At 45.9% G+C, this 23,762-nt stretch overlaps 2 long non-coding RNA genes across 6 annotated transcripts in view; both read right to left on the bottom strand.

The window, feature by feature from the left end:
* LOC132398370 (uncharacterized) overlaps window positions 1-756 on the bottom strand; it is a 146,104-nt gene extending 145,348 nt beyond the window's left edge. For both annotated transcript variants that reach the window (XR_009513636.1, XR_009513635.1), the window contains exon 1: window positions 287-756. This is a non-coding gene — a long non-coding RNA (uncharacterized LOC132398370). The remainder of the gene's footprint in view (window positions 1-286) is intronic.
* Window positions 757-1,531: 775 nt separating this feature from the next.
* Window positions 1,532-23,439, bottom strand: LOC132398369 (uncharacterized). Of its 4 annotated transcripts, XR_009513632.1 has the most exons (4): window positions 16,130-16,228; window positions 7,957-8,188; window positions 5,289-5,502; window positions 1,532-2,202 (listed from the first exon to the last, which is right to left on the bottom strand). It is a non-coding gene; the product is annotated as an uncharacterized LOC132398369 (long non-coding RNA). The 4 variants fall into 4 exon arrangements; XR_009513634.1 differs by lacking the exons at window positions 7,957-8,188; window positions 16,130-16,228 and adding an exon at window positions 23,349-23,439; XR_009513633.1 differs by lacking the exon at window positions 7,957-8,188 and having other exon boundaries at window positions 16,130-16,245.
* Between the last annotated feature and the right edge of the window lie 323 nt (window positions 23,440-23,762).

Below are 23,762 nucleotides of genomic sequence, written 5' to 3'. Positions count from 1 at the left end.
CTTGGTGTTAGCCATTTCCTCCCTGATAAAAAGTCTCTGGTTAGCCACACTACATTTATGATTCTTATCATCTTGTACAATTCTATCAAGTCTCCTCTCATCCTCCTTCACTGCAAAAGAGAAAAGCTCCAGCTCGTTTAACCTATCCTCTAAAGGCATGCTTTCTGGTAAATCTCCTCTGTACCCTCTCTAAAGTTTCTACACCCATCCTACAGTGAAGCAACCAGAAATGAATACAATATTCCTAGTGTGGTCTAAACAGGGTTTTAAAGAGCTGCAACATTACCTCATGGCTTTTGAACTAAGGGTGTTGTGCGAGGTGTTCTTCCCACTGTAGTAAACAACACCAGAAGGCAGTAATTACCCACACTGACAGTCCACAATGATTGCAAGTCCACTTCAGTTGAGTGCAGTTATGACCATGGCTGGAGGCGGAAAATGAACTCACGCTGACTCTATTACTCCACACAGATTAAAGCATCGAGGCGTGAGAGTGGAGAATGTTTAGCGTGGTCTGCCTGTGTTTGTCTTGTCTCACTCTCTTCTCATACTACCATCGTGGAGGCGCAGTAGTCAGGGGTTGCTGCACTGCAGGCTCCTGGCCCGGCTTCCCTCGCCTCAGTACTGAATTGAGCGCAGCCGCGGACTTGCTCTCGGGGTCTCTGCAGCTCACGTTCTGTGTGTTACTTGTTTACTTTGTTTTACGAGGGGTGATTGATGTTCATGGCCTAAGGTAGAAGGAGTCAATTTTAGAAAGCCTAGCACATTTATTTTTCAACATAGTCCCCTCCTACATTTACACATTTAGTCATGGAGCATACGGGTCTTGGACCTCCAGAAAGTGTCCACAGCAGTGGTGATTGATAAGTTTGTGGCCCAAGGTAGAAGGATGTGGTTCAACTCTTTGAGTGATTATGCAGAAAGTTTGAGTTAATAAGTTATCAGGGGTGATTGATAAGTCATGGCCTAAGGTAGAAGGAGATGAGTTATTAACTTCAAACTTTCTGCATAATCACTCAAAGAGTTGACCTGCATGTGCATGTAAAGAGAGCTGTATAACTCATCTGCTTCTACCACAGGCCACAAACTTATCAATCACCCATGCTGTGGACACTTTCTGGAGGTCCAAGATCCGTATGCTCCATGACTGATGGACTAAGTGTGTAAATGTAGGAGGAGACTATGTTGAAAAATAAATGTGCTAGGTTTTCTAAAACTGACTCCTTCTACCTTAGGCCACAAACATATCAATCACCCCTTGTACTAGAACGATTTGTCCTCTTCTGCTCTTTGGATATTTGCTGGCCTTGGTTATGTGGCATTTTTTCCCCTTTATTTATGGTGTTTCTTTGTTTTGTGTCTGCCTGCAAGAATCTCAAGGTTGTATATGGTATACATACTTTGATAATAAATTTGAACTTTGAACCTTTCAATTTCTTGCTCCTTGTCTCTAATGTAAACTGGAAATGGTAAACATCTTGTGGTGAATTATACAAATGCGGTGCTATACACTGTAGAACAAATATTTACTTACTTTATTACCAGACCCGAGCAGCTGAGTACACTCAGAGCTGTGCACAGTCTTAAAGGGAAATACAATATTCTTAAGAAGGAAATATAATGTCATTGCATAATATTAACACTTCATTCTCTGTCAAAGTACTCAGCTCTGTACATGACATGGTTTGCCTAGGTACAGATTCAGATTAATTTATCACATGTACAGAACATCGAAACACACAGTGAAATATCTCATTTGCATTAACAAACAGCACAGCCGAGTGCTGCCCCCAGCAGATCCCCATCGTACATTCTGGTGCCAACGTAGCATGCCCACGATATTCCATAGTTCAAGTCCAAGTTTATTGTCATATGACTGTACATATATACAACCCAACTAAACAATGTTCCTCCACCCACAAAACATATATCACACACAGTACATAAAACAAAATATTACCATAAATAGGCTAAACAAATATAATTAAAAATGCACGTAATGCACAGCACAGGTAAACAGTAAACAGCTCACTGTCCTGCTGACGAGACCTCGGCGGTGGCAGGGTATTCATTAGTCTCACAGCCCGAGGGACGAAGCTGTTACCCAGTCTGGCAGTCCTAATTGTGATGGTACCGCACGTCTTTCCTGATGGTAGAGGGTCAAAGAGATTGTGGGATGGGTGGTAGGGATCCTCAGCAATGCTGAATAGAACACAAACAACAGCAATAAAGCAAAATCAACAATCAACCTTTCAGATCCCTCCCACCCAAGCACACATACAGACAGGCCTCTAACCCTAGGACAGACCTTTGCTATGTTTTGTAACATCACAACATTAAATTAATTCAAACAAAGACACGGGAGTCTCAGATTACTAGTGTAACTTCACTTTTACTTTAAGCGAGGCACCCATGTATCACATGATAGCGTGATGACATATGCATTTCACATATATACATTATATACATATAACCCATATATATAGAAGATTACTCAAATATTATTGAAATATTAAACACAACATCCTCGTCCCTGGATTCTCAGACTCGCAGTCACTGGGCATCCAAATTTGGACGTCATCCCAGGATGCTGATCACAGGTTGGAACTTTGGGATTTGACTTCCAGACTCCCATAAACCTCCACCCCTGGTGACTGGAGCACGCATGATTCCTTCAGGCCTTTTCCTTTGGTAAACGCAAGGAAATCTGCAGATGCTGGAAATTCAAACAACACACACAAAATGCTGGTGGATCACAGCAGGCCAGGCAGCATCTACAGGGAGAAGTACTGTCAACGTTTTGGGCTGAGACCCTTCGTCAGGACTAACTGAAAGGAAAGATAGTAAGAGATTTGAAAGTAGTGGGGGGAGGGGGAAATGTGAAATGATAGGAGAAGACCGGAGGGGGTGGGATGAAGCTAAGAGCTGGAAAGGTGATTGGTGAAAGTGATACAGAGCTGGAGAAGGGAAAGGATCATGGGACGGGAGGCTTCAGGAGAAAGAAATGGGGAGGGGGGGAGCACCCGAGGGAGAAGGAGAACAGGCAGGGTGATGGGCAGAGAGAGAGAGAAAAAAAACAACTAAATATGTCAGGGATGGGGTAAGAAGGGGAGGAAGGGCATTAACGGAAGTTAGAGAAGTCAATGTTCATGCCATCAGGTTGGAGGCTACCCGGCCGGTATATAAGGTGTTGTTCCTCCAACCTGAGCGTGGATTCATCTTGACAGTAGAGGAGGCCATGGATAGACATATCAGAATGGGTCCTTTGATCTTCCTTTGGTCTTCGGCCTACAGGCTTCAGCCTTTGGTTTTGCCCTCTAGTCTTCACCAGGTTTGACATTTGGGCCTCTACTTCTGGGCCCACAAGGACCTCTGACCCCAGTGACCTGGGAGGTCACTAGCACTTGTAACTCCCGCCCATACCAGGGACTCACTGCAGATATGGACTTCCAACCCAGAACATGACTCATCTTTCCATCTTTGGTATTGTCTACCGAATCACTGTATCTATCATAGAGAATTTATCAGTTGAACTTCATTGTTATTAGTCAGGATATCAGTTTGATGCATTGGATTTACCTATGTCAATTAGCTTGAATGTCACCAGTGAAAGACTTTCCAGTTTAGAGAGTCACCGAATCACAGCCGATTGCAGCACTGAAGAAGTCCCTTCGGCCCATCTAATCTATACTGATCTAGGGGCTCATCAAAACTAGTCCCACTTGCTTGTGTTTGGCCCATAGCTCTCTAAACCTTTCCTATTAATGTATTTATCCAAATGTCTTCTGAATGTTGTTATTGTATCTGTTTCAACTACTTTGTCTGGCAGCTCATTCCATATAGGCACCACTCTCTGCCTTTCCCTTCAGGTCTGTTTTAAACCCTTCCCTTCTCACCTTAAACTTATGGCCTCTAGTTTTTGGTTCCTTTTCCTTGTGAGTGCATTCATTCTATCCCTACACTTCATACTTTTATACACCACCAGTCTCCTAAACTCAGTGAATTAAATTTTAGTCTGCCAATTTTCTTACTTCAACTCAGGCCCTACAATTCCTGGCATCATACTCAAAAATCTTCTTTGCACTCTTTCCAGCTTAATAACATCTTTCCTATAACTGGGTGGCCAAAGCTGCACACAGTCGTCCAAAAGTGGCTTCGGCAACGGCTGGTAAAACTGCAAGCATCCTAATGCAGAATCAGAATCCGAGTCGGACCTTTTATCACTGACGCACGGCGCAGTAATTTGCTGTTTTGGTCCAACAGTGCAATGCAAGACATAAATAAATGTCTATAAGTTACAATAAAAATAAAGTCAGTGGGGAAGAATAGTGAGGTGGTATTGATGGACCATTCAGAAATCTGCTGGCTGAGGGGAAGAAGCAACTCCGAAAATGTTGAGTGTGGGTCTTCAGGCCCCTGTACATCCTCCCTGATGGTAGCAATGAGAAGAGGGTATATTCCAGATGGTGAGAGGCATCTGCTCATATACTCAGTGCCCTGACTGCAGAAGGACAGTCCTTCAGTCAAGGCATTGACTATGTGGTTGTCAGCCTAGAAACTGGTATTGCCGTAAAGCTTACAGTCAAAATAAAGACTGGTTAGTTAGAAGTGATGTATCACATTTGGGTGCCATGGTACTGCAGTGGTTAGCACAGCAGCTTGGGGTGTCAGAGTTCGAAGTTCAATCCCTGTGTCCTTTGTAAGGAGTCTGCATGTCCTTCCTGTGAACTATTTCCCTTGGGTGCTCAAGTTCCCTCTCACACTTCGAGAGACTGGTAGGTTAAACAGGTGGGTTTCTGGTGGCGCAGTTCGAAAGGCTGGAATGGTTCATCCTGCACTGTCTTTCTGAATAAGTTACAGCGATTAACTGACTACCCCTATTTGCACGAGCAGTTCAGCCTCTCATGTCTTTTGACTTACCAAGATGTAATATTATGAGGCAATTGAGTCCTCTAGACCCCTTATTCACATTCCCATCCTGTAAGTTGGCTGATAATGATCCCGGTGGGTCAGGGGGGAGGAGAGGTCACAGGGGCATCACAGCCATGCCAAAACTGTGACCATGCTTTATCTGCATATTCCTACTTGCCCAGAATGACACACAAACAAGAACCAAAATTGATGGCTTTTTTCCAGCTTACTCATCGGAGGGCTCCTGACAGTTGCTTCAGATGGATTCAGCAGTGTTAGTAATGAAGCAAACTCTGAATATATCAGTCTGCTAAGTTTCCAGCTCCATCAAGTACTACCTTTAACCGTAATACCATCACAAAGGATAAAAGATCTACCTCAGTACACAGTAAGTCATCCAAGGAGGAGATTGTGCACTCTAGTCTTTCATTCATTAAAATAATGAGTGGAAAATCATGTAATTTCCTGATCTCCACTTCCATCTCGTACTGGGAGTACTGTTGGGAACATTTCTCAGTCGATACTTGCTTTCAATATTTGCACTGACTCCCAGAAATTCGGAGGGAAAAAATCCAGCTTGGATTGTTGAACCTGAACAAAGAGGAAAGCAAAAGTGTGATGAATGTGCAACGTCTCGTCACAAATGAGTATTTTCTCAAAATTGTTTTACTGTTTCAGAATAGCAGTTCAGGAAACAGAAAAAATGTGTGTACATGGGATATTTCTTAAGGAGTCCATAAAGAAGGATAATTTGCAATTTACAAACATTGTCCTTCAAGGATTAGGAATTGTTTACATTTAGAAATAAATGATTTCATTAAAGTTACAGCTAACAATGGAAAACAAAAGTACGGAAGCAATGTTGAACCATCAGAAGGCCTTTCTTTAGACAGAGCTTTGAGCTTTGCTAGTCACTTCATTATGCTAGGATTTCTAAATAAAGCAAGAAAATGAAGAAATATCCTTCATATAGAACCTTTCACTTACTCAAGACAGCCAAAGGATTGTACAGTCCTTTAGTCATCTAAATATACAGGAAGCATTTTGGTTAAAAGCCCAAAGACACACACTCAGTGTTTTTCCTTCTCCTCCACCACCAGGTTTCTGAACAGGCCATGAAGCCCACGAACACTACCTCACTTTCTGCTCTCTTTTTTCACTACTTATTTTTTATATTTCTTATTGTTAACTTGCAGTAATTTTTGAATCTACTACTCTACTGTTGCCTCAAAACAAAACCTATGAGACATGTCAATGATGTTAAAACTGATTCTGATTTAAAGTTGAAATATCAAAGTTCAAAGTACATTGATTATCAAAGTATGTATATTATATACACCTTGAGACTTGTCTCCATAAAGGCAGCCACAGAACAAAGAATCCCAATAGAACCCATTTAAAAAGAGTGCCTACCACCCAATGTGCAAAAATAAAGAAGACATTAGGCAAACAGTAAAAGTAAGCAAATAATATTAAGAACCAAAGTTTATGAAAGTAAGTTCACAGCTCCAAAGATATCCATTCCAGGAGCCCATTAGTTACAGACCACAGCCTCAGTTCAGTGCAGAGGGCAGTAAACCTTGGCGCACAGTGAGCTGAACATTGGCCAGTTCCTTGCTTCCGGGCCCTGACACCCTGACCTTTTCAATCTGCATGGCGTTTAAATCATTGAAACATTGGCTTGTTCCTTGCTCTCGGCCTATGCCCCACTGCCTTGACTCTGCCTCAGCTCAGATTCACCGTTTCAAAGCGCTCTAAACTCATTCCGGCAATGACAGTTCATTGGATCATTCCTCACACTCAGGTCCAGGCCCCACTGCCTGGATTCAGCGGTGCACGTCATACCATAACTATCCTGCACTTTCAAGACTTCAGTTCACACTGCCAAAATGCTAGGTTGTGCAGGTGGTTCAAAAGTTCAACTCCAAAAGGGAAATTACAGGCTATTAATTGCAGTGATCGTTTTCCAGAAAAAGTGCAATTAATAAAGTAGTTAGTAGTTTGCTAACTGTTAAGAGATTTCTGGACATCATGTCTTAGATTTGACAATGTTAAGGGTTAACTCAACAGAAGATTTCAAGGAGATATGAAATAATGGCTCACTGGCCACTAAGGTGCTCACAAATTGAAGTCATGGTTAATGGAGCAGAGTGAAAAAAGGTGAGGTTTAATAAAAGGTTAATTTAGATTCCGATTCAGAAATCTGAAATAACCCCAGAAATGCTGGGAATTCTCAGTTGGTCAGGCAGCATCTGTGGGGAGAAGAAGAGTTAAAGGTTAAGGATTTTTTCAATTTCAAACTTTAGCTCTTTCTCCTTGCATAGGTACGCTAGTCCTTCCTCAATTCATGTCACCTGACCAACTGAATATTTCCAGTACTTTCTATCCTTTTATGAGGTCATCTCTTTCTGCAGATTGTGAAAAAGCAGAGGCATTGAATGATTGAAGGGTAAACACTGTAAAAACGGGTTGACCACACATTTATATATACTGCATACATCACAACTAGGTACAGCAACTCCTCTGCACAAACTACAAGAAACAACAGAGAGCTGTGGTCCTAACTCGGGCCATCCTGGAAACCATCCTCCCTCCACAGACTATGTCTATACTTCTTGCTAACTCAGTCAAGCAACCAACATAACAGAACCCCCCACCCCCCAGACATTCTCTCTTCTCACCTCTTCCATTGGGCAGAAGATACAAAATTCTAAGCCATGTACCACCAGGCTCAAAGAGAGCTTTTGCCATACAGTACCGTACAAGACGTAAATATTAGTGTAAGTCACAAAATAAGTAAATAGTTCAAAAGGTGAATAATGAGTGAGTGTTCATGGGTTGATGGACTGTTCAGATATCTGATGGTGGAAGTAAAGAGGTTCAGCACCCTCCCATTCAGCTAGGTGTTGTCCTCAGACTTGGAGATGGTACACTTAATCGCCCATTGAAAATCATCAATATTCATTGCCAGTAGTTGGAGCCCAGGTGCAAATCACTGTGGCACTCTGCTGTCTATCACTCAAAGAAAAAAATAATAATTCCTACTTTTTGGTCTCCTGTTGGCCATCCAGCTTGCTTTCCTTGTTGGCCATTTATCCCCAGTCACTTGTATCTTATTAGCTTTCTTAACCGTTGCTCTCTCAAAAGTGGTGGTTGAATTGTCCATTTCAGCCGGAGCATAACTTTTCCCTGAGCGGAGACTAATGGTGAAAGTTGCACCAGGAAGCTCAGTTTTAAAATGAAAATCAAAACAGAAATAACTGCCGACGCTGGAGATCTGAAATCAAACAGAGCATTCTGGAAATGTTCAGCAGGTCAGGTGGTATCTATGGAAAGAATTAGAATCATACAGCACAGAACAGTATAGCACAGTAAGGCCCTTTGGCCCACACTGTTGTGCTGACCCTTTAACCTACTCCAAGATCAATCAAACTCTTCTCTCCTACATAACACTCCATTTTTCTTTAATCAATGTGTCTATTTGTGTTAAATGTTCTGAGCATATCTGCCTTACCACCATGTCTGGAAGTGTGTTCCATGCACCCATCACTCAGTAAAAACATACCTCTGACATTCTCCCCATACTGTCCTCCCAACATCTTAAAACTATGCCCCCATTTGTATTAGCCATTTTGGTCCTATGAGAAAGTCTCTGAATGTCCTGTCAATCTATGCCTCTTATCATCTTATACTCCTCTATCAAAGCACCTCTCACTCTACTTCATTCCAAAGAGAAAAGCCCTAGCTCGCTCAACCTATCCTCATAAGAACTGCTTTCCAATCTGGGCAATGTCCTGGTAATTCTCTTCTGCACTCTCTCTGAATCTTCCACATCCTTCCTATGGTAACATGCCAAGAGCTGAACACCATACAGAGGATTTCTGTTAATTGGTTAATCAGGGCAGTTGCTTATTTATTCAACTCTTAAAGAACAAAACCAAATCAAGAAAATAGCTGAGATTCTCTTTATTTATTTGGGACATTGTGCTGTTTAATCCTTCAAGTTTGACCTTCCAAATGAATCACTTCACACCTTTACGGGTTGAACTCCATCTGCCACTTCTCAGCCCGGTTCTGCATCCTATCAACATCCCACTGTAACTTGCAACAACCTTTTACACTATCCTCAGCTCCACCAACCTTTGCGTCATCAAGCTTACTAACCTACCTCCCACATCCTCATCCAAGTCATTTATAAAAATCACAAAGACCAGGGGTCCAGAACAGATTCCTGTGGAACACCACTGGCGGCTGATCATCGGGGAGAATTCTGAGTCCACTCAGTCAAGTTCCCCTAGATTCCATACCTCCTGAATGTCTGAATGAGCCTGCTATGGAGATTTAAGTCCATTATCACTGGCATATGCCCTAAAATATCTTGCTTTGTGGCACCAGTACAGTGCGAGGCGTAAAAATATACTATAACTTACAATAAAATAAATAGTACAAAAGAGAAGAGCAAGGTGGTGTTCACTGGCTTATGGATTATTTAGAAATTTGATGGTGGAGGGGAAGAATCTGTTCCTAAAACATTCTGAGTACCTCCCCCCAGAGGGCAGCAATGAGGAGAGGGTACGTTGTGGACAGTGAGGATCTCATCCTTAATAATCAAGTCTAACATCTTCCCAACCACTGGTCAGACTAACTGGCCAATGATTTCCTGTCTTTTACCTCCCTCCCTTCCTTAAGAGTGGGGTAACATTTGTGATCCAGAATGTAGTGATTCTTAAAAATGACTAATTAATGCCTCCACAATCTCTTCAGCTGCCATCTGGCCCAAGTGACTTACCTATCTTCAGAACTTCCAGCTCCTCAAGCACCTTCTCCTTAGTGATAGCAACTGCATTTATTCCTGCCTCTTGACATCCTTCTATTTCTGGCACAGTGCTGGTATCTTTTATAGTGAAGAATAATGCAAAATACTTGCTCACTATTTGTTTGTTTCCCATGACTTCAGCATAATTTCCAGTGGTCCAACGTCACTGCAGCCTCCCTTTTTTTTTGGAATTTTATTTCAGGGATAAGGCAAGGAGTAGGCCCTTTTGCCCCTTTGAGCTGTGCTGCCCCAGCAAACCCTGGAAAATCTGATTAACCCTAATCACAGGACAATTTACAAAGACCAATTCACCCACCTGGTACGTCATGGGTCTGTGGAAGGAAAGCAGAGCACCCAGGCATTCCACAAGGAGAACAGACAGAACTGTGCTGGAATCGATCTCCAAATTCCAGAACACCCAGAGCTATGAGAGCGTTTTGCTAACTGAAGAGAACCTTTGGTATCCTCTTTTATATTTCTGGCTAGCTTACCTTCATGTTTCATCCTTTCTGTCTTTATTACTTTTCTAGTCACCAACAGTGAAGGTCACCGCAGTGAACTATAGATTTACTAACTTCTATAGAAATAGTGTTGAAAGTACTCTGAAAGTTCAATTTATTGTCATATACATGTTTACTGCCAAATGAAACAATGTTCCTCCCGACCAAGGTACAAAACACAGTACATGTAACTCACACAAATAACACATAAAGTAATTTTACCACTGGTAAATTAATAAACCAAGGGAACTTGAGTTGCAAGTTCACCTTAATGTGAATTTGTGATGCAAGTTCCCTTGCTGGGACGGTGAGGCCTCTGCTCTGTATGCTTCCAGTGATGGGGAAGTGCAAGTGCAAGGGATAGGCATGACATGGTCCAGGCAGAGATACAAAACCACAAGGGTGAAAGGAGGTATGAAAGCCAGAGGAGTTGGGATCACAGGATACCTGGACCAAATGGGATCTTCCCAAATGCAAGATCACTTGAGCAGAGGTTTGGAGACAGGAGCCCTTCCGCATTTCTTTCCTCCTGATGTGTGCCCTACACCATCACAGCTGCACACATGGGGGCTGAGAGAGGACCCTAACTATAGGTGGTGCCAGGACAAGGTCCTACTGTCTATTGCTGACACACTGGAGCAGAACAGATGTAAAAGGAGACCAGCTGGTGGTAGAAAGGCAAACAAGGAAATCATTTTCACTAAGGAGAGGGCCGCAATAGTCATGTCAAAGAGGCCTAGATCTAATCTGCTGCTAACTGCTAAATTATGGGAGATGAGGGTCGATGTGAGGAGGAAGCAGCAGTTCCCCGAGGTGGTGAAAACCACACTTCAACTGGATATCAAACTGTGGTCCACCGAAGACAAGAAAATCACCCTGGTGGAGCTCACAGTACCATGGGAGGAAGGATGTGAGGAGGCTTACGAGAGGAAGGCCCTGAAGTACCAGTCCTTAGTCCAGGAGTGCAGGGATAAAGGATGACAGACGTGGCTATTCTCCATGGAGATTGGCTGCAGAGGGTTCCCGGCAAGTTGGGCTTGGAGGTTGCAGTCTGCGCTGGGCCTTGATGAAAAGAGCAAGAACCAAGCAGCTCACAGGATGGGGGAGGAGGCAGAAAGATCTTCTTGCTGGAAATGGAGCAGGCGAGAGGAGTTGAGCTAGAAGTCAGGAGCAGATGGGCAGTGACTTGGCCACCATTGCTGACCCACCAACTGGAGAGTGCAGTGGTTAAGGGTGGAAACACTCTGTGAAGGTTGGGCACCACCTGACAACATCTGCCCCTGGCCAAAGACTTTGGTTACCTCATCAGGTAACTGTCGAGAGCACCCCAGTGTATGATGCAAGGAAAAAAATAAAAAGTATAATGCTACTGGTGCTTCATGCCTGATGAGGCCTGGGTGGTGATGGGGAGTTCAGCAGACTTACAGCCCAGGGGAAGAGCTGTCTCCCATCCTAACAGTTCTAATGTTACTGTACCTCCTGCAGGATGGTAGGGGCCAAAGAGATTATTGGATGGCTGGAGGGATCATGGACAATGTTCAGGGCAAGTCTCCTGATAAATATCGCTGATGGATGGAAGAGAGTTCCCTATGATTCTCTCAATAGTGTGTGCAATCTTTTGTAAGAACTTGAGGTGCCTTAGAATTGGTGTATAAGCTGATGATGCAGCTGGTCAGCTCTGGTATAACAATTTGAACGCAGAGGATTGTATGTAGGAAGCTGCAGTGTGTAGTAACTCAGCCCGGTATATCAGGGCACGTCTCTCCCCACCCTTGGGTAGATCTTACAGGAGGTGCTTCCTCAAGAAGGCGACAACTATCATCACAGTTCCCCATCTTCAGGGCCATGCCATCTTCTCACAGCTACAGGAGGTACAGAAGCCTGAACTCCCACGCGACCGGTTTAATTGATGTTGTTTCTGTTATGTGAAGTTACGCGCTGATGATGCAGCTGCAAGCAAGTTTCTCATTGCACTAGTGCACGCTCGTATTGTCACGCCATCTGCAGAAATTCTCTGACAACGCCGCAATAATTGGTTGGATAAAGGGAGGACGGGAGGATGAATACAGGGCCCCTGTGGAGGACTTCGCCAAATGGTGCAAGCTGAATCATCTGCAGCTCAACATCAGAAAGACAAAGGAGGTGGCAATGGACTTTAGGAAAACTAAGCCTGCACTGCTCCCTGTTATTATTGATGGTGAGGACCTACAAGTACCCGGGGGCTGCACCTGGATTACGGATTTTAGTGGAGCACCGACACAGAGGCTGTGTTCAGGAAGAGCCAGACCCACCTCTACTTGCCGAGGAGAGTGAGGTCCTTTGGAGTATGCAGGCCTCTCCCTCACATGCTCCACCAGTCTGCCGTTGCCAGTACAATCTTCTGTGTGTTGGTGTGCTGGGGCAATGGCATCAACACGGGTGATGCCAGCAGGCTCAATAAACTGATTAGAAAAGCTGCCTCTGCTTTAGAGTCAAACTGGACAGGCTGGAGGCTGTGGCAGAGCAAGTGACCCTATGGAAAATCCTGGCCATTCTGAACACTGTTTCGCTCCCTCTGCATTTCACCTTGGCTGAACAGCTGAGCACTTTTAGTAAAAGACTTAAGGCTGATTTATGTTTGTGCTTACGGGCTAGGCTGCAGCCTATGCTGTAGCCCTGATTTTCACTTCTGTGTCACTCAACGCCGTAGCGAGCATGCGTTGGTGTGCGCCAAAACGCTAGTTGACGGTGGGGTTTCTATGCCACTGTGTTTAATTTCTTTGTGAGAAACATGGACGAGGAAATGCATTTCAAACATTTTTGCATGTCGGCAGGTAGATTTGATGATTTGGTTCATCTATTTCGCATCGGTGTACAGACACGGCGGAGAAGAGGCAACCGGAAATGCGTAGGAGGAAATGCGATGCTACCAAGCAGACCAATCACAGTTGTTGTGGTCTGTGTTACCACGATGCATGAGTTACTTTGTTGGTGAGGTGCACGTCACCCAACGCCGTAGTGTATGGTGTAGGTACAGCGTAGGGTACACAGTACCTACGGTGTGGATGCGATGCACAAGTTTAAATCAGCCTCAAGACAACTGTGCTGCTCCAAACAGTCTATATGAGGTCATCCCTACTCTCAGCCATTAGGCTCTATAATGAGTCAACCTACAGCCAGGGAAACGATTACCCCCCCTCCCCCACCATCCTGTTAGACTGTTTGTGGTAACTTACTTTTTGTTCTTTCTACTTCTCTTTATATCTGTGAACTTGTAACGCTCTTGTGACACTGTAATTTGCTTTGGGATCAATAGAGTATCTACCTTTGGTGTTGGTTTGTTATTGTCAAGCGTAATGAGATGCAGTGAAAAGCTTCTCCTACACACTGTTCATACAATCAGATTATTACAAAATGCACTGAGGTAGAACAAGGTAAAGCAACATCAAAGACAAAGTGTAACAGTTACCGGGAAAATGCAACGCAGGTAGATATTAGAATGCAAGATCATAGTGAGACAGACTCACAGGATAAGAGTCCATATTATTGTACAAGGAATGTACAATGGAATGATGGAAGTGTCCTTGACACTTGTACAAAAAACAATAAGCTTGACTTTGATTTTGACCTTAGTACGCTACGGGTCACTCAGGGTGAATGCAGTTAACTCTTGATATTTTGGATTAGGGATTCTCAGGTTCCTGTCACTGATGAGGAAGTGTCCATTATTCAGTATGAGCAATGTGTGAGCTTCAGCTCAATTCCCTATTAACCTCACTGTAGTGGATTTCTGCCGCAAACATACCCCCCATGCCCTTCTGTTCTTTCATGCTTTATACTTCAATGAGGTTATTTGGACTGCAGGGATCTTGGATATTATTTCTTCTCTTTGAGGCTTCAACCTCATTGAGAGTTTAAATTGTTCTTTGTCTGTCTGCCTGGCTTCCTCGTTATGAAGCGATGGGTGTCCCAGTGTGCCGAGACACAACCAGCAGCCTTCAGTGGCCTAAGCGCTCGAAGGAGTGCCCGCTGTTCAGTTTCTTATGACAGGGTTGAAATTCGCCAGAGAAACCTGTCGAAGTTCTCTCAAACCTGTTCACTGCAAGCAAGCAGTTATGGAGTGCAGTGCATCTTACAATCTGATGCAATTGCAATTGCAAGCCGAACAGCTGACGGGATTCCACTGAAGGAAAAATCTCAGAATGGATATAAACTGCACTTTCAGTCAGTGGAGTGTGTTCGATCAATTGGCACATCTTCCATTTGTCTTTTAAAGGGTGGGTAGTGTATTCTGATCCCTGGTCTCCCTCAATTGGTACAGGAATAATTAAGAGGTACAGGGACCATTAGATTCAGGGCCAGGTACTTCTCTTCAGTTATCAGGCTCCTGAACTGGCGTGGATACTTTCACTCACCTGAATGCTAAACAGACCCCGTAACCTGTAGACTCACTTTCAAGGATGCTGTGACTCAGCTTCTTAGTATTATTTAGTTATTTTAGTTGCACAATTAGTTAAGATGGTGAACCACAGTGACGTATTGTGGGCTACTTACACAGCTTCTAAATATACTTCTGAATTACTCTCGCTGCAATCTGCAGCCTGTAATATCCCTTTAAGCGACATCCCGTACCTTTAACCATCTTAACAAACTAGCGATTTCATGATTTTCTGAAAGACTCAGCCAATTGAACTCTTAAGCATGCAGATACAGCACCTTTTAGTGGGTGAAGGTACATCACCACGGCCAAAAGACAGAGAGGACGGGAGGACCTCAACCCAGACTGAAAAGCTGAGGAAGTAAATTTCTTCTACCTAGCATCTTACTGGTAAATATACAGTCACTGGAGAACAAGACTGAGGACCAGAGGGCAAGATTGATACATTGGAAGGAAATGAGGGATTGCTGTGTCGGTGATCCACAGGGACATGGCTCACTCCAGACATGTCAGATATGTTGGTTAGACCTGGGAGTTTCTCAATACACAACATACAAACATAGAAAACCTACAGCACAATACAGGCTCTTTGGCCCACGAAGCTGTGCCGAACATGTCCCTACCTTAGGCTTTACCCATAGCCCTCTATTTTTCTGAGCTCCATGTAGCCACCCAGGAGTCCACTCCATGGACTGGAGTGATGATTACTTTGAATTTCGAACCTTGAATTTGTCTTCTTATGCACACTGGGTGTTTGTCAATGTTTGTAATATATAGTTTTTCATAAATACTGTTGTATTTCTTTATTTTCCTCCAAGAAAATGAACCTCAAAGTATCATATGGTGACATATTTGTATACATGCTTTAATAATAAATTTATTTTGAATTTAGATCAAATTCCACCATCAAACCTGGGCACTTGCCTTCACATAACTAAGAGTCTTTCTCAAACAACTGCTTCTGGAATCTCCTCTGGTCTATCAATGTCGTACAGGGGATGGGATCTGCCATCCCTACTCTGGCTGGCTTGTACATGACTGCAGACCCCCATCGTCTGGCTGATCTTAAATACATTGATATGGAGCACAGTGACATGGCCCAGCCATGTTCAGTCAGGGGTAGCTGACAGATGCAGGCCTGGTCTGTAAAACTCATATCTCCAAGTTAAAAAATCAATAATATTTAATTGTATCGATTTACTACCTTGGTTACCAATTAAATCAAGCTAGACAGAACCAAATGTGTCAGAAAGCTGCAAACTTGATAAATCAGACAGTAAAGTATCCTGACATACTTTGGTTAGCATGAATAATTGCAGCGAGAAAGTGCCGGAGAGGAAGAAGTGTATAGGCACGAACTAATAGAATGGAAGCACAGGGCAGAACATGATAACAAGCCAGGAAGAGGGCCTGTCCCTGAAGAACTAATCCAAAGTTCAAACTGTTCTAAGTAAATTTATTATCACAGTACAAATATGTCACTACCTGAAGATCCATGTTCTTGTGGGCATCCATCATAGAACAAAGCAAAACAATAAAAATGATGAAAAACTGCACACAAAGGCTGGCAATCAGAAATGTGCAAAAGAAAACCATCTGTGCCAATAACATTAAATAATAAGTAACTAGCTGGCTAGATAAATAATAAATTACTTATTAAACAAACAATCAAATAAATAAATACATAATCCTGAGAACATGAGTTGGGGAATCAGTTCAGAGTTATGGTGAGTGGTTGTTCATGTTAATTGGAATAAGCACACCTATATATAAAACAAACTGCAATTCTGGAGGAAAGAACTGTAGATAAACTGATTACATAAGCATGGTGCTTTCCTAGGAGTTAAGTCTGTTGAGTTTAAGGGACTCTGAGCATTGAGTTGTCTATAGAACATTCTAATGTTTATTGAAGCAGAGAAGCCAACCTAAGCTACGTGCATTAAATAAAAATTAAATCTTGGTACCCAGTAACTTATCCTGAGTCACATGGAAAAGTTTGAAGTTCTTGTTTTTGATGTTTACTATGAGAGGGCAGGAGATTGGGGGTGAGGTGGAAAATGAATCAGCCATGATGAAATGGCGAGCAGATGTGATGGGCCAAATGGCCTAATTCTGCTCTGTATCCTATGGTCTAAATTCTGCCAACACTGTCAGTGACATCGGAACTTAAAGAAGCCACCGGGAGGGCAGCAATGGGTTCAAGACAATACAAGACTATCTTACAGGATAGCAAAATCAGACCGGTCCCACAAGCAACTGGATCAGGAATGGTCCCCAGCAAGGCCACAGCTCCTACAGCTGTCAAATATTTAAACACTTTTTTTTTGTAATGCTTCTGAGCTATTCAGAAACATTCAAATATGTTTAATTCTTTTTGGAAACTTAAAACACCTTAATGAACTAAAATATGAATCACGTTGCTGTTAATACAACACTGGCCGTGAACAATAGTTCATTCCTTCAAGCCAGTCACTGCTTTAAGGATTCCTCCTTTCACAGCTGCAGAGCAGACTGCGACGATCCCTTGAATAAACTGCACACCTTACTAAGTTCCTCATGTCTCACAGATATCCGCCTGCACGCTCTGAGGGGATCTGCTTTCCAGGCTTGGAACACAATGAGCTCACATACTGAAATGACATACATTCAGAGGAACCGGAAGTGGCTAAGACACAGAAACACTTGAAAGGATTGCTCCATGTGTTTAACTACTAAGAAGTCTTGAACAATCTGTTACATAAAAATATATTGTGAGTGATTAAAAAAGATAAATCAATCGCTATAAAAATGTTGTCACACACGGTTGTTTGAAGCAGGGAGTGATCTCTGTGGCATCTTCTCCTGTTGAGTGAAATGAGGGGTCCAGTGCTATTGTCAACAACTCTTAGAGGGGCTGGGCGGGGTATGTTGTATCCAGAGATACCGGCCACGTGACAGACGCACTGCCACCTGGCTGGTCGGAGGACACACCACACGCCAATCAACATTTGGTCCCTCCCGACTAATCAATGCACACCTAAATTATTGGTCACCTTAATTGGATTATCTCACCCAGCCCCATGCTATAAAAGGTGAGACATGTGCCTGGCTCGGTCTCTCTTACAGACCACCTCATTGATGGTAAATACATTGATTTATGTTTGGGAAGGTCTATCGTTTGTCCTGGTAAGGGAGCCGCAGCTATTCAAGGTCAAGGGGGATAGCTGTTGTAGTGCTTTCCCCTTGTTCTTTGTATGTGTAACCGTACCCTGTCCCCAAACCGCTTCCTGTGTATTGTAGTTGCTCGTGTTGACCTGACTTCCCCTTGTAAATAAATTCCTTATTATTAAAACTGTATCCAGGCCTCAACTGTTGAGACTCAAAGAACCAGTTATTTTCCATCACAACATTTGGCGCTGAGAACAGGGTTTATGGGGACGGCCTGCGATGTCTTCAATAAGGGTGACAATGTCAGGTACAGCGGTGGCGAGGGGGGGTGCAGCCTTGTTCAATTGTCTATAATCAACGGTCATCCGCCAGGAGCCGTTCTTCTTACGGACGGGCCAAATGGGGCTATTGAAAGGTGAGGTAGCGGTTCTAATAATTCCCTCCCATAACAGGGCTTGAATGGAGTCTGCGATTTCTTGGCACCCCCCCCCCCCGGCGCTCTGTACTGACTGTTACAGATGATCTTGGAGGGAGGGGAATAACAATTGGCTCCCACTTAGCCGCCCCGACGACAATACTGGCTCACGCGAAATGCCAAAGGTGAACTTGCCCCTGTTTGTTTCAAGTGATTGTCCCTTTAAAACATTGATCCCAAGGATACATTCCGGTGAGGAGGCAATAAGGACTTGTACACGTCTGGGGGAATGGTTGCCTATGGCTAGGCGAAGGGTGACCTCCCTAGTGGGTAAAAGAGAGAATCCCCAATCCCTCTATCTGCATGTCCGTACCCCTCCATAAGGCAGGATTGCCTGGGATAATCGTGTGCTGGGCACCTGTGTCGACAAGCGCCGTCCACCTCTGTGTGTTTCCCTTTCCCCAGTGTACTGTGACGGGTATATGTGGCCTCAGGTCCACCTCTGTGTGTTTCCCTTTCCCCAGTGTACTGTGACGGGTATATGTGGCCTCAGGTCCACCTCTCTGTGTTTCCCTTTCCCCAGTGTACTGTGATGGGTATATGTGGCCTCAGGTCCACCTCTGTGTGTTTCCCTTTCCCCAGTGTACTGTGACGGGTATATGTGGCCTCAGGTCCACCTCTGTGTTTCCCTTTCCCCAGTGTACTGTGACGGGTATATGTGGCCTCAGGTCCACCTCTGTGTTTCCCTTTCCCCAGTGTACTGTGACGGGTATATGTGGCCTCAGGTCCACCTCTGTGTTTCCCTTTCCCCAATGTACCGTGAAGGGTATATGTGGCCTCAGGTCCACCTCCGTGTTTCCCTTTCCCCAGTGTACTGTGACGGGTATATGTGGCCTCAGGTCCACCTCTGTGTGTTTCCCTTTCCCCAGTGTACTGTGACGGGTATATGTGGCCTCAGGTCCCCCTCTGTGTGTTTCCCTTTCCCCAGTGTACTGTGACGGGTATATGTGGCCTCAGGTCCACCTCAGTGTGTTTCCCTTTCCCCAGTGTACTGTGACGGGTATATGTGGCCTCAGGTCCACCTCTGTGTGTTTCCCTTTCCCCAGTGTACTGTGACGGGTATATGTGGCCTCAGGTCCACCTCTGTGTTTCCCTTTCCCCAGTGTACTGTGACGGGTATATGTGGCCTCAGAGTCCCCCTCTGTGTGTTTCCCTTTCCCCAGTGTACTGTGACGGGTATATGTGGCCTCAGGTCCACCTCTGTGTTTCCCTTTCCCCAGTGTACTGTGACGGGTATATGTGGCCTCAGGTCCACCTCTGTGTGTTTCCCTTTCCCCAGTGTACTGTGACGGGTATATGTGGCCTCAGGTCCACCTCTGTGTGTTTCCCTTTCCCCAGTGTACTGTGACGGGTATATGTGGCCTCAGGTCCACCTCTGTGTGTTTCCCTTTCCCCAGTGTACTGTGACGGGTATATGTGGCCCCAGAGTCCCCCTCAGTTTCTGGACTAAGTCCCTACCTGAAGCGGCAGTGTGGTACAGCCCCTTCGAGCGCCAGCTACTAGCCTGCTACCTGGCGCTCCTCACCACAGAACAGCAAACAGGCACCGACTGTCGTCCTTCGCCCCCATCTCCCCATAATGCGATGGGACAAGTCCCCTGATTCTACCCACAAGGAGGGCCGTGCCCAGAGGTCCTCCATTGTCAAGTGGAAGTGGTACATTGCGGACCGGGGACATCCCCGAGGTACAACCCTCCCCAGCATGTTGGGGGTCAACCCTCAGATTCCCTCGACCCCGACAGCAAACTGCGCGCCTGGTTCACAGACGGCTCCGGCCGCTGGAAAGGGGGTAAACAATTTTGGAAAGCGGCAGCACTTCATCCCGCCATGGGTAGAATTTTAACCACCGAGGGGGAGGGGGGGTTCCAGTCGACTTGCCGAGCTGGCGGCAGTAACCCTCACCCTCCAAAACACTACCGGACCAGTCCACATCTATACTGACTCCTGGGCAGTAGTTAACGGTATTGCAGTATGGATGATCTGGTGTCAAGACGTGGGGTGGGAAATACACAGAAGTCCCCTCTGGGAACAGCACCACTGGCGTTTCATTTTGGACCAGGCTACCCACAGGAAAATTTCTGTCCACCGTGTGCCCATACCCGGAAAAGATAATGAAAAGGCAACGTTTAATACTGCTGTGGACCAGGCTGCCCAAGTATCATCTGCAGCCCCCAACACAGACCCCAGTGCACTAGCTGCGTGGGCACACCACAAAGATGGCCACTTAGGGGCCGATGGCACGCGGTGCTGGGCTGAACAATTCGGTGTCGCCTTGACACTCGATCAATGTAAAACCTCTGTAGATAACTGCCCCATCGTCCAGCAAGTCAAGCCACGGGACTGGCCGATAGGGCCACTGGGCCACATTCGTCGCGACACGGGAGCGGGTCAGGTATGGCAAATCGACTATATTGGACCGCTCCCACGACTGAATAAGAAGCAGTATGTCCTCACGATGGTGGGCACATACTCCGATGTCCTGGTGGCGGTGCCCTGTGAGAGGGCCGACCGGAACGGCACCATCAGAGGATTACAGCACCTCTCCTCTATCTATGGGGTCCCATGGGAGGTACAATCCGATCAGGGCTCACATTTTGCTGGGACCAAAGCCCAGACCTGGGCGGCTGAGGCGGGGATCTCGTGGCTGTTCCATGTACCCCACCACCCCCAGGCATCGGGCTTAATTGAAAGAATGAACGGCCTGCTCAAGGAACAAATCTGCACTCTGACACCCTCTCGCACGCTGCAGGGGTGGCTAAGTGTCCTTCAGCAGGCCGTTGACCAGTTAAACACACGGCCCACTAGCCAAGGGGGATCCCCACTGGCCCGATACCTGACACAGTCCCCATCTCCCGACTGGGAAACCACCGAACCCCCCGAGACCGAGGACTCGGGCAGAGTATGGATCCGACAGCCACAGAGCCTCCCCAGAAAGGGAGAAATTGTCGCGCGCGGTCCAGGGGTCCATTCCGGGTAAATCAGATTTGTCCTGTATACATTGTCCTGGCATTCAACCAGACGGGAATGAGTTCCCTCCTGCACCTACCCCCCCCCCCCCCCCCCCCCCACGTCTCCCTCTACAGGACAATGGTGAGACTCCAGTCATCCCTCCTGGTCGCTGTGATGCTCGGCTCTGTGACAGCTGCCAACACCTTCCCACCTTCCTCAGGGTCGCTTACGAGTTTGCCAGCAACTCCAACAGATCCGACTGCTGGATCTGCTTGCGGGCGCCAGCACACGCTGATGATGCGCTGCCTCTCACGCCGATCCCGCTGGATGACATCGAGATGAACTGTTTACACAGACTGTTTGCTCCTGCTGGTTTTGGCATATCTATGTGTGTGTGGGGGGGGGGGGGTGCCCTGCTGGCAGTCCCCCACCACTTTCCTCCCCACTCCACAACATCTCGTCCCTTGCCCCCCGATGGGGTGGGTGCTTCAGGAACTGGTATTTCCCTCCCTGCAATTTGACCTCCACCCGAGTCCCCACCCTCAGAGTTATTCCACAGCCACTGAGTACAAATAATGAATGCTGGTGCAGACTCCGCAATGCGCACACTTCTAACTTTTACGTTGGTCACAGCAACTGTCAGTGAAACTGGTACCCGGGCGCCCCAGTGACCACTGCCGACGATGCCGCTAAGCTGGGAGCTCCCTGGACTCTAAACGGGACCCACTGGATCTGCGGCCACCGCCCTACCCATGGCTCCCCACGAGCTGGTACGGCTGCTGCTTTCTAGCATATGTGGTGCCCTTCATCCACCCCCGAATGACCTTGGGGAGCATCCGTTGTACAATGGCCACCGGGACAAGAGGGCCATTACAGAGACAGAGGTTCTGGATGATAGCCTTTCTCAGTTATGGTACGGCCCGGCTGTCCCGGGAGGTGATCCAGATGGCCAGTGTGCTCGAGACTCTGGCCAACGAGACGGCAGAGGCACTGCCACACACGGAGGATGCCCTCACCCGAACGGCGGCAGAACTGACAGCTGTCAGGATGGTCGCCCTGTAGAACCGAATGGCACTGGACTACCTACTCGCTGCTGATGGTGGAACGTGGGCGGTGGTTGGTAAGGAATGCTGTACCTTTATCCCTGATGAGTCCAGCAACATCACTCACTTGGCCGCTCACAATCGGGACTCGGTGGCTAAAATTCAGAAATCAACACCTCATGGGGCATGTTTGGGTCCTTAGAGGGGTGGTGGGCAACAACTCTTAGAGGGGCTGGGCGGGGTATGTACACATGTGTGGAGCATCCAAACTCGGTGATGCTCAAGTGCAGTGAGTCCAGCAGCTTTGCTGTTCTCATATGCCCTTGCAATGCAGTGAAGCCATTCAGTCCATCGAGCCTGTGCAATTCCACCAACCCCCATTCACACACTGCCTCACGGGCTCAATTCCCGCACACCTACTCTTGGTAATTTGTAGCACACTGCCAACCAGTGGGCCTTTTGGCTGTGAGAAGAAACTGGAATAGCCAGAGGCACCTACACGGTCACTGGGAGCGCTTGCAAACTCTACACAGACAGCAGAGGAAGTCAGGAGTGAGCTGTGAGGCAGCAGCTCTTCTCGTTGTGCCACTCTGTCGCCAACTCAGCCACCTTCTCCAATATCAGAACATTCCTACCACCTATATCCCGATTTTCTTCTCTTATCCATGAGCATCCATGGCCATCGGCTGCCTTACTGGAGAAGCAGGTTAGGCTTCAGCAGGTAATTCAGAGGGAAAAGCATAATGTCTAGGTGAAGGCAGATGCTCCCATTTTAACTGTGATTTTTCCAGACATTCAAAATTCATATTGAAGTTTGTTTATCACAGTGAAATGTGTCATTTGCATTGGTGACCTGAGGTGTTCTGGGAGAAACTCCCAAGTGTCGCCACCCACAGCAAGCCCACAATGCTCAGCAGAACAACACAGAGCACAACTGGCAACAAAACAACAGCAGCAAAACAAAGCTGATCTTCCCTTTTACCCACTGACCCATGAACACACAGTCCAGCCCAGCACAGGCCGTTAGCCTCCAGCAGGGCTGGCACTCAGACTCACAGACACCAGGTCTTTGACTACCCCAGTAGACCTACGGAGATTTGCGGACACAGGGTTCTGGCTGATGGGCCTCGACTTTGGGACTTCCAATCGACCCTCGAGCCTTGACTCCAGGACATGCCACTCATCAAGAACTAGGATTCAATAGCAACCCATTTGGCAGTGTCTTTTTTTTAAGGCACTTGCTTAATAATTGACAATTGTATATTAAAAATTAATATAATCAGAGAAACAGTTGCTCCTTTTCGTTATTCTAAACTCTCCTAGCATACTGGTTGGTGTTAATCTTTACAATGTTAATGGTCAGGGTTCAAATCCTGCCACTGTCTGTAAAGAGTTTGTATGTTCTCCCCTGACTACGTGGCTTCCTTCAGGTTCTCCAGGTATTCGTTTAATGCTAAGATTTTCTTTTTAGCTGCAATGTAGGCTTTGTTACCCGTTTGAGAGTT

Source organism: Hypanus sabinus, chromosome 8 (assembly GCF_030144855.1).
Source record: "Hypanus sabinus isolate sHypSab1 chromosome 8, sHypSab1.hap1, whole genome shotgun sequence".
Taxonomy (NCBI): domain Eukaryota; kingdom Metazoa; phylum Chordata; class Chondrichthyes; order Myliobatiformes; family Dasyatidae; genus Hypanus; species Hypanus sabinus.
This window is presented reverse-complemented; position numbering and strand designations above follow the sequence as displayed.